This window comes from Cetorhinus maximus, unplaced genomic scaffold, assembly GCF_964194155.1.
Source record: "Cetorhinus maximus unplaced genomic scaffold, sCetMax3.hap1.1 HAP1_SCAFFOLD_2257, whole genome shotgun sequence".
NCBI classification, from domain to species: domain Eukaryota; kingdom Metazoa; phylum Chordata; class Chondrichthyes; order Lamniformes; family Cetorhinidae; genus Cetorhinus; species Cetorhinus maximus.
Window position 1 is genome coordinate 399 of NW_027598196.1, and position 9,602 is coordinate 10,000.

A 9,602-nucleotide genomic window follows, 5' to 3' on the forward strand; every position below is an offset into this window, starting at 1 on the left:
AGGGAGGCAGAGTGAGAGAGAGAGGGAGGCAGAGTGAGAGACAGAGGGAGGCAGAGTGAGAGAGAGAGGGTGGCAGAGTGAGAGAGAGAGGGAGGCAGAGTGAGCGAGAGAGGGAGGCAGAGAGAGAGACAGAGGGTGGCAGAGAGAGAGAGAGGGAGGCAGAGAGAGAGAGGGAGGCAGAGAGAGAGACAGAGGGTGGGAGAGAGAGAGAGAGGGAGGCAGAGAGAGAGAGAGGGAGGCAGAGAGAGAGAGAGAGGGAGGCAGAGAGAGAGAGAGGGAGGCAGAGAGAGAGAGAGGGAGGCAGAGAAAGAGAGAGAGGGTGGCAGAGAGAGAGAGAGGGAGGCAGAGAGAGAGAGAGAGGGTGGCAGAGAGAGAGAGAGAGAGACAGGCAGAGAGCGATAGGGAGACAGGCAGAGAGAGAGAGGGAGGTAGCGAGAGAGAGATGGAGGGACAGACACAGAGAGAGTGTGAGAGAGGGAGGCAGCGAGAGAGAGAGATGGAGGCAGAGAGAAAGAGAGAGGGATGCAGAGTGAGACAGGGAGGCAGAGAGAGAGAGAGGGAGTCAGAGAGAGAGACAGGCAGAGAGCGATAGGGAGACAGGCAGAGAGAGGGTGGCAGAGAGAGTCAGTGAGGCTGAGACATGGGCGGGAGGCAGAGAAAGAGAGAGAGGGAGAGGGAAGGAGAAGGAGAGGGAGAGAGAAATACGGAGGGAGAGGGACAGAGAGAGGGAGAGGGTTGGAGAGGGAGAGAAAGACAGAGGGAGAGGGAGGGAGAGGGATAGTGAGAGGGAGAGTGGGACAGGGAAAGGGAGAGAGAGAGAGAGAGAGAGAGAGAGGGAGCGATTGGGAGAGGGAGAGGGGGACACAGAGGGAGGGAGAGGGAGAGAGGGACAGAGAGAGAGAGGGAGCAAGGGACAGAGAGAGGGAGAGAGGGACAGAGGGTCGGGGACAGAGAGAGGGAGAGAGAAAGAGCGAGTGAGACAGAGAGAGAGAGGGAGGCAGAGAGAGAGAGAGGGAAGCAGAGAGAGACAGAGAGGGAGGCAGACAGAGAGAGAGGGAGAGAGAAGGAGGCAGAGAGAGAGAGAGAGAGAGGGAATGAGACAGAGAGAGGGAGGCAGCGAGAGAGAGAGGTAGAGAGAGAGAGGGAGGCATAGAGAGAGAGAGAGAGAGGTAGACTGAGAGAGAGGGAGGCAGAGAGAGAGAGAGGGAGGCAGAGAGAGAGGGAGGCAGAGAGAGAGAGAAAGAGGGAGGCAGAGTGAGAGAGGGAGGCAGAGAGAGAAACAGAGGGAGGCAGAGAGAGAGAGAGAGGGAGGCAGAGAGAGAGAGAAAGAGGGAGGCAGAGTGAGAGAGGGAGGCAGAGAGAGAAACAGAGGGAGGCAGAGAGAGAGAGAGAGGGAGGCAGAGAGAGAGAGAGAGGGAGGCAGAGAGAGAGAGAGGGAGGCAGAGAGAGAGACAGAGGGAGGCAGAGAGAGAGAGAGGGAGGCAGAGAGAGAGAGAGGGAGGCAGAGAGCGAGAGAGAGAGTGAGGGAGGCAGAGAGAGAGACAGGGAAGCAGAGAGAGAGAGGGAGGCAGAGAGAGAGAGGGAGGCAGAGAGAGAGAGAGGAAGAGAAAGAGAGAGAGGGAGGGAGTGGGAGAGGGAGAGGGGGACAGAGAGAGGAGGAGGGAGAGAGAGAGAGGGAGGCAGAGAGAGAGAGAGAGAGTGGGAGGCAGAGAGAGAGAGAGAGAGGGAGGCAGAGAGAGTGAGACAGGGAAGCAGAGAGAGAGAGGGAGGCAGAGAGAGAGAGGGAGGCAGAGAGAGAGAGGAAGAGAAAGAGAGAGAGGGACGGAGTGGGTGAGGGAGAGGGGGACAGAGAGAGGGAGAGGGAGAGAGAGAGAGGGAGGGAGAGGGAGAGAGGAACAGAGTGAGGGAGGGATCAAGGGACAGAGAGAGGGAGGGAGAGAGAGAGGGACAGAGAGTGGGACAGAGGGACGGGGACAGAGAGAGGGATAGAGAAAGAGCGAGTGAGACAGAGAGAGAGAGGGGAGGCAGAGAGAGACAGAGAGGGAGGCAGACAGAGAGAGAGGGAGAGAGAGGGAGAGAGAGGGAGGCAGAGAGAGAGAGAGAGAGAAGGCGGCAGAGAGAGAGAGAGAGAGAGAGAGGGAGTCAGAGAGAGAGAGAGGTAGAGAGAGAGAGGGAGGCAGAGAGAGAGAGGGAGGCACAGAGAGAGAGAAGGAGGGAGTGAGACAGAGAGAGGGAGGGAGAGAGAGAGAGAGAGAGGGAGGGAGGCAGAGAGAGAGACAGGGAGAGAGAGAGAGGCGGACAGAGAGAGAGAGGGTGGCAAAGAGAGAGAGAGGGAGGCAGAGAGAGAGAGAGGGAGGCAGAGAGAGAGAGAGAGGGTTGCAGAGAGAGAGAGAGAGGGTTGCAGAGAGAGAGAGAGAGGGTAGCAGAGAGTGAGAGGGAGGCAGAGAGAGGGAGAGAGAGGGAGGCAGAGAGAGAGGGAGGCAGAGAGAGAGAGAGAGGGAGGCAGAGAGAGAGTGAGATGGAGGCAGAGAGAGAGAGAGAGAGACAGGCAGAGAGAGAGAGGGAGGCAGAGAGAGAGACAGAGAGAGAGAGGGAGGCAGAGAGAGAGAGAGATGGAGGCAGAGAGAGAGAGAGAGAGACAGGCAGAGAGAGAGAGGGAGGCAGAGAGAGAGACAGAGGGAGGCAGAGAGAGAGAGAGTGAGGCAGAGAGAGAGAGAGGGAGGCAGAGAGAGAGACAGAGGGAGGCAGAGAGAGAGAGAGGGAGGCAGAGAGAGAGAGAGGGAGGCAGAGAGAGAGAGAGAGAGGGAGGCAGAGAGAGAGAGAGAGGGTGGCAGAGAGAGAGAGAGGGAGGCAGAGAGAGAGAGAGAGAGGGAGGCAGAGAGAGAGAGAGAGAGGGAGGCAGAGAGAGGGAGAGAGAGACAGGCAGAGAGCGATAGGGAGACAGGCAGAGAGAGAGAGGGAGGGTGGCAGAGAGAGGGAGAGAGAGACAGGCAGAGAGCGATAGGGAGACAGGCAGAGAGAGAGAGGGAGGCAGAGAGAGACAGAGAGGGAGGCAGACAGAGAGATGGAGAAAAAGGGAGGCAGAGAGAGAGAGAGGAGGCAGAGAGAGAGAGAGAGAGGGAGGCAGAGAGAGAGAGAGGGATGGAAAGAGACAGAGTGTGTGAGAGAGGGAGGCAGCGAGAGAGAGAGAGGGAGAGAATGAGACAGAGAGGAGGGAGGCAGAGAGAGAGACAGGGAGTGAGAGAGAGGGAGGCAGAGAGAGAGAGAGGGAGGCACAGAGAGAGAGGGAGGCAGAGAGAGAGAGAGAGGGAGGCAGAGAGAGATAGGGAGGCAGAGAGAGAGAGGGAGAGAATGAGACAGAGAGAGGGAGGCAGAGAGAGAGACAGGGAGTGAGAGAGAGGGAGGCAGAGAGAGAGAGAGGGAGGCACAGAGAGAGAGGGAGGCAGAGAGAGAGAGAGAGGGAGGCAGAGAGAGAGAGAGAGGGAGGCAGAGAGAGAGAGAAAGAGGGAGGCAGAGTGAGAAGAGGGAGGCAGAGAGAGAAACAGAGGGAGGCAGAGAGAGAGAGAGAGGGGAGGCAGAGAGAGAGAGAGAGGGAGGCAGAGAGAGAGTGGGGGCAGATACAGAGAGAGAGAGAGGGAGGCAGAGAGAGAGAGAGAGACAGAGGGAGGCAGAGAGACAGAGACAGGGAAGCAGAGAGAGAGAGGGAGGCAGAGAGAGAGAGGGAGGCAGAGAGAGAGAGAGGAGGAGAAAGAGAGAGAGGGAGGGATGGGGAGAGGGAGAGGGGGACAGAGAGAGGGAGAGGGAGAGAGAGAGAGGGAGGGAGAGGGCGAGAGGAACAGAGAGGGAGGAGGGAGCAAGGGACCGAGAGCTGGGAGGGAGAGAGAGACAGAGAGAGGGAGAGAGGGACAGAGAGTGGGACAGAGGGACGGTGACAGAGAGAGGGAGAGAGAAAGAGCGAGTGAGACAGAGAAAGAGAGGGAGGCAGAGAGAGAGAGGCAGACAGAGAGAGAGGGAGGCAGAGAGAGAGAGAGAGAGAAGGCGGCAGAGAGAGAGAGAGAGAGAGAGGGAGTCAGAGAGAGAGAGAGGAATGGAAAGAGACAGAGAGTGTGAGAGAGGAGGCAGCGAGAGAGAGAGGTAGAGAGAGATAGGGAGGCAGAGAGAGAGAGGGAGGCAGAGAGAGAGAGAAGGAGGGAATGAGACAGAGAGAGGGAGGGAGAGAGAGAGAGAGAGTGGGAGGAGGTAGCGAGAGAGAGAGGGAGGGACAGACACAGAGAGAGAGTGAGAGAGGGAGGCAGAGGGAGACAGGGAGGCTGGAGGACATGGGAGGGAGGCAGAGAGAGAGAGAGAGAGGGAGAGGGAAGGAGAGGGAGAGGGAGAGAGAGGGACAGAGAGATCGAGAGAGGGAGAGGGTTGGGAGAGGGGGAGAGAGACAGAGAGAAAGGGAGAGGGAGAGTGAGATGGAGAGTGGGACTGGGAAAAGAGAGAGAGAGAGAGAGAGGGAGGGGAGTGGGAAAGGGAGAGGGCGACAGAGAGAGGGAGTGGGAGAGGGAGAGGGGGACAGAGAGAGGGAGAGAGAGAGAAGGGAGGGAGAGGGGGACAGAGAGAGGGAGGGAGAGTGAGACAGAGAGAGGGAGAGAGAGACAGAGAGAGGGAGAGAGGGACAGAGAGAGGGAGAGAGAGAAAGAGAGAGTGAGATAGAGAGAGAGAGGGAGGCAGAGAGAGAGAGGGAGGCAGACAGCGATAGAGGGAGGCAGAGAGAGAGGGAGAGAGGGGGGCGGAGAGAGAGAGAGAGAGAGGGAGGCAGAGAGAAAGAGAGAGGGAGGGAACGAGACAGAGAGAGAGAGAGGGAGGCAGGGAGAGAGAGAGAGGCAGAGAGAGAGGGAGAGAGGGGGGCGGAGAGAGAGAGAGAGAGAGGAGGCAGAGAGAGAGAGAGAGGCAGGGAGAGAGAGAGGGAGGCAGAGAGAGAGAGGGAGGGAAAGATACAGAGAGAGGGAAGGAGAGAGAGAGATGTAGAGAGACAGTGAGAGAGAGAGGGACGCAGAGAGGGCGGGAGAGAGAGAGAGAGAAAGAGAGAGAGGCAGAGAGAGAGAGGGAGGCAGAGAGAGAGACAGTGAGAGAGAGACAGTGAGAGAGAGAGAGAAAGAGAGAGAGGCCAGAGAGAGAGAGGGAGGCAGAGAGAGAGAGGGAGGCAGAGAGAGAGAGAGGAAGGCAGAGAGAGGGAGCAGAGAGAATGATTGAGGCAGAGAGAGAGAGTGAGGCAGAGAGAGAGACAGTGAGAGAGAGAGACAGTGTGAGAGAGAGAGGGAGGCAGTGAGAGAGAGAGAGGGAGGCAGAGAGAATGATTGAGGGCAGAGAGAGAGAGTGAGGCAGAGAGAGAGACAGTGAGAGAGAGAGAGAGAGACAGTGAGAGAGAGAGAGGGAGGCAGTGAGAGAGAGAGAGGGAGGCAGAGAGAGAAAGAGAGGGAGGCAGAGAGAGAGAGAGAGGGAGGCAGAGAGAGAGAGAGGGCGGCAGAGAGAGTGAGGGGAGGCAGAGAGAGAGAGGGACAGGGAAGGAGAGGGAGTGGGAGAGAGAAAGAGGGAGGGAGAAGGACAGAGAAGGGAGAGGCTTGGAGAGGGAGAGAGACAGAGAGAGAGGGAGAGGGAGGGAGAGGGAGGGAGAGGTAGAGAGGGACAGAGTGAGGCATGGAGCAAGGGACAGAGAGAGGGAGGGAGAGAGAGACAGAGAGAGGGAGAGAGGGGACGGAGAGTGGGACAGAGGGACGGGGAAAGAGAGAGGGAGAGAGAAAGAGCGAGTGAGACAGAGAGAGAGAGGGAGGCAGAGAGAGAGAGAGGGAGGCAGAGAGAGAGAGAGGGAGAGAGAGGGAGGCAGAGAGAGAGAGAGAGGAGGCAGAGAGAGAGAGAGGGAGGGCAGAGAGTGAGAGAGGGATGGAAAGAGACAGAGAGTGTGAGAGAGGGAGGCAGCGAGAGAGAGAGAGGGAGAGAGAGAGAGGGAGGGAGAGAGAGAGAGGGAGAGGCAGAGAGAGAGACAGGGAGAGAGAGAGGAGGGAAAGAGGGAGGCAGAGAGAGAGAGAGGGAGGCACAGAGAGAGGGAGGCAGAGAGAGAGAGGGAGACAGAGAGAGAGAGAAAGAGGGAGGCAGAGTGAGAGAGGGAGGCAGAGAGAGAAACAGAGGGAGGCAGAGAGAGAGAGAGAGGGAGGCAGAGAGAGAGAGAGAGAAGGAGGCAGAGAGAGAGAGAGAGGGAGGTAGAGAGAGAGAGAGAGAGAGAGAGGGAGAGAGAGAGAGAGAGAGAGTGAGGGAGGCAGAGAGAGAGACAGGGAAGCAGAGAGAGAGAGGGAGGCAGAGAGAGAGAGGGAGGCAGAGAGAGAGAGAGGAGAGAAAGAGAGAGAGGGAGGGAGTGGGAGAGGGAGAGGGGGACAGAGAGAGGGAGAGGGAGAGAGAGAGAGGGAGGCAGAGAGAGAGAGAGAGAGTGGGAGCAGAGAGAGAGAGAGAGAGGGAGGCAGAGAGAGAGAGACAGGAAGCAGAGAGAGAGAGAGGGAGGCAGAGAGAGAGAGGGAGGCAGAGAGAGAGAGAGGAAGAGAAGAGAGAGAGGGACGGAGTGGGTGAGGGACAGGGGGACAGAGAGAGGGAGAGGGAGAGAGAGAGAGGGAGGGAGAGGGAGAGAGGAACAGAGTGAGGGAGGGATCAAGGGACAGAGAGAGGGAGGGAGAGAGAGACAGAGAGAGGGAGAGAGGGACAGAGAGTGGGACAGAGGGACGGGGACAGAGAGAGGGATAGAGAAAGAGCGAGTGAGACAGAGAGAGAGAGTGGGAGGCAGAGAGAGACAGAGAGGGAGGGAGAGAGAGGGAGAGAGAGGGAGGCAGAGAGAGAGAGAGAGAGAAGGCGGCAGAGAGAGAGAGAGAGAGAGAGGGAGTCAGAGAGAGAGAGAGGTAGAGAGAGAGAGGGAGGCAGAGAGAGAGAGGGAGGCACAGAGAGAGAGAAGGAGGGAGTGAGACAGAGAGAGGGAGGGAGAGAGAGAGAGAGAGAGGGAGGGAGGCAGAGAGAGAGACAGGGAGAGAGAGAGAGGCGGACAGAGAGAGAGAGGGTGGCAAAGAGAGAGAGAGGGAGGCAGAGAGAGAGAGAGGGAGGCAGAGAGAGAGAGAGAGGGGTGCAGAGAGAGAGAGAGAGGGTTGCAGAGAGAGAGAGAGAGGGAGAGAGAGGAGGAGAGAGAGGGAGGCAGAGAGAGAGAGAGAGGGAGGCAGAGAGAGAGTGAGATGGAGGCAGAGAGAGAGAGAGAGAGACAGGCAGAGAGAGAGAGGGAGGCAGAGAGAGAGACAGAGAGAGAGAGGGAGGCAGAGAGAGAGAGAGATGGAGGCAGAGAGAGAGAGAGAGAGACAGGCAGAGAGAGAGAGGGAGGCAGAGAGAGAGACAGAGGGTGGCAGAGAGAGAGAGAGAGAGGCAGAGAGAGAGAGAGAGGGAGGCAGAGAGAGAGAGAGGGAGGCAGAGAGAGAGACAGAGGGAGGCAGAGAGAGAGAGAGGGAGGCAGCAGGAGAGAGAGAGAGGGAGGCAGAGAGAGAGAGAGAGAGAGGGAGGCAGAGAGAGAGAGAGAGGGTGGCAGAGAGAGAGAGAGGGAGGCAGAGAGAGAGAGAGAGAGGGAGGCAGAGAGAGAGAGAGAGGGTGGCAGAGAGAGGGAGAGAGAGACAGGCAGAGAGCGATAGGGAGACAGGCAGAGAGAGAGAGGGAGGCAGAGAGAGACAGAGAGGGAGGCAGACAGAGAGATGGAGAGAGAGGGAGGCAGAGAGAGAGAGAAGGAGGCAGAGAGAGAGAGAGAGAGGGAGGCAGAGAGAGAGAGAGGGATGGAAAGAGACAGAGTGTGTGAGAGAGGGAGGCAGAGAGAGAGAGAGGGGAGGCACAGAGAGAGAGGGAGGCAGAGAGAGAGAGAGAGGGAGGCAGAGAGAGATAGGGAGGCAGAGAGAGAGAGAGGGAGAGAATGAGACAGAGAGAGGGAGGCAGAGAGAGAGACAGGGAGTGAGAGAGAGGGAGGCAGAGAGAGAGAGAGGGAGGCACAGAGAGAGAGGGAGGCAGAGAGAGAGAGAGAGGGAGGCAGAGAGAGAGAGAGAGGGAGGCAGAGAGAGAGAGAAAGAGGGAGGCAGAGTGAGAGAGGGAGGCAGAGAGAGAGAGAGAGGGAGGCAGAGAGAGAGAGAGAGGGAGGCAGAGAGAGAGAGAGAGGGAGGCAGAGAGAGAGAGAGAGGGGGGCAGATACAGAGAGAGAGAGAGGGAGGCAGAGAGAGAGAGAGACAGAGGGAGGCAGAGAGACAGAGACAGGGAAGCAGAGAGAGAGAGGGAGGCAGAGAGAGAGAGGGAGGCAGAGAGAGAGACAGGGAGGCAGAGAGAGAGAGAAAGAGGGAGGCAGAGAGAGAGAGAGAGAGAGAAGGCGGCAGAAGAGAGAGAGAGAGAGAGGGAGTCAGAGAGAGAGAGAGGAATGGAAAGAGACAGAGAGTGTGAGAGAGGGAGGCAGCGAGAGAGAGAGGTAGAGAGAGATAGGGAGGCAGAGAGAGAGAGGGAGGCAGAGAGAGAGAGAAGGCAGAGAGAGAGAGAAAGAGGGAATGAGACAGAGAGAGGGAGGGAGAGAGAGAGAGAGAGTGGGAGGGAGGCAGAGAGAGAGAGAGGGAGGCAGAGAGAGAGAGAGAGACAGGCAGAGAGAGAGAGATGGAGGGACAGACACAGAGAGAGAGTGAGAGAGGGAGGCAGAGGGAGACAGGGAGGCTGAGACATGGGAGGGAGGCAGAGAGATAGAGAGAGAGGGAGAGGGAGGGAGAGGGAGAGAGAGGGACAGAGAGATCGAGAGAGGGAGAGGGTTGGAGAGGGAGAGAGAGACAGAGAGAAAGGGAGAGGGAGAGTGAGATGGAGAGTGGTACTGGGAAAAGGAGAGAGAGAGAGAGAGAGGGAGGGAGTGGGAAAGGGAGAGGGCGACAGAGAGAGGGAGTGGGAGAGGGAGAGGGGGACAGAGAGAGGGAGAGAGAGAGAGGGAGGGAGAGGGGGACAGAGAGAGGGAGGGAGAGTGAGACAGAGAGAGGGAGAGAGAGACAGAGAGAGGGAGAGAGGGACAGAGAGAGGGAGAGAGAGAAAGAGCGAGTGAGATAGAGAGAGAGAGGGAGGCAGAGAGAGAGAGGGAGGCAGACAGCGATAGAGGGAGGCAGGGAGAGAGGGAGAGAGGGGGGCGGAGAGAGAGAGAGAGAGAGGGAGGCAGAGAGAAAGAGAGAGGGAGGGAACGAGACAGAGAGAGAGAGAGAGGGAGGCAGAGAGAGAGAGAGAGGCAGGGAGAGAGAGAGAGGCAGAGAGAGAGGGAGAGAGGGGGGCGGAGAGAGAGAGAGAGAGAGGGAGGCAGAGAGAGAGAGAGAGGCAGGGAGAGAGAGAGGGAGGCAGAGAGAGAGAGGGAGGGAAAGATACAGAGAGAGGGAAGGAGAGAGAGAGATGTAGAGAGACAGTGAGAGAGAGAGGGACGCAGAGAGGTCGGGAGAGAGAGAGAGAGAGAGAAAGAGAGAGAGGCAGAGAGAGAGAGGGAGGCAGAGAGAGAGACAGTGAGAGAGAGACAGTGAGAGAGAGAGAGGGAGGCAGAGAGAGAG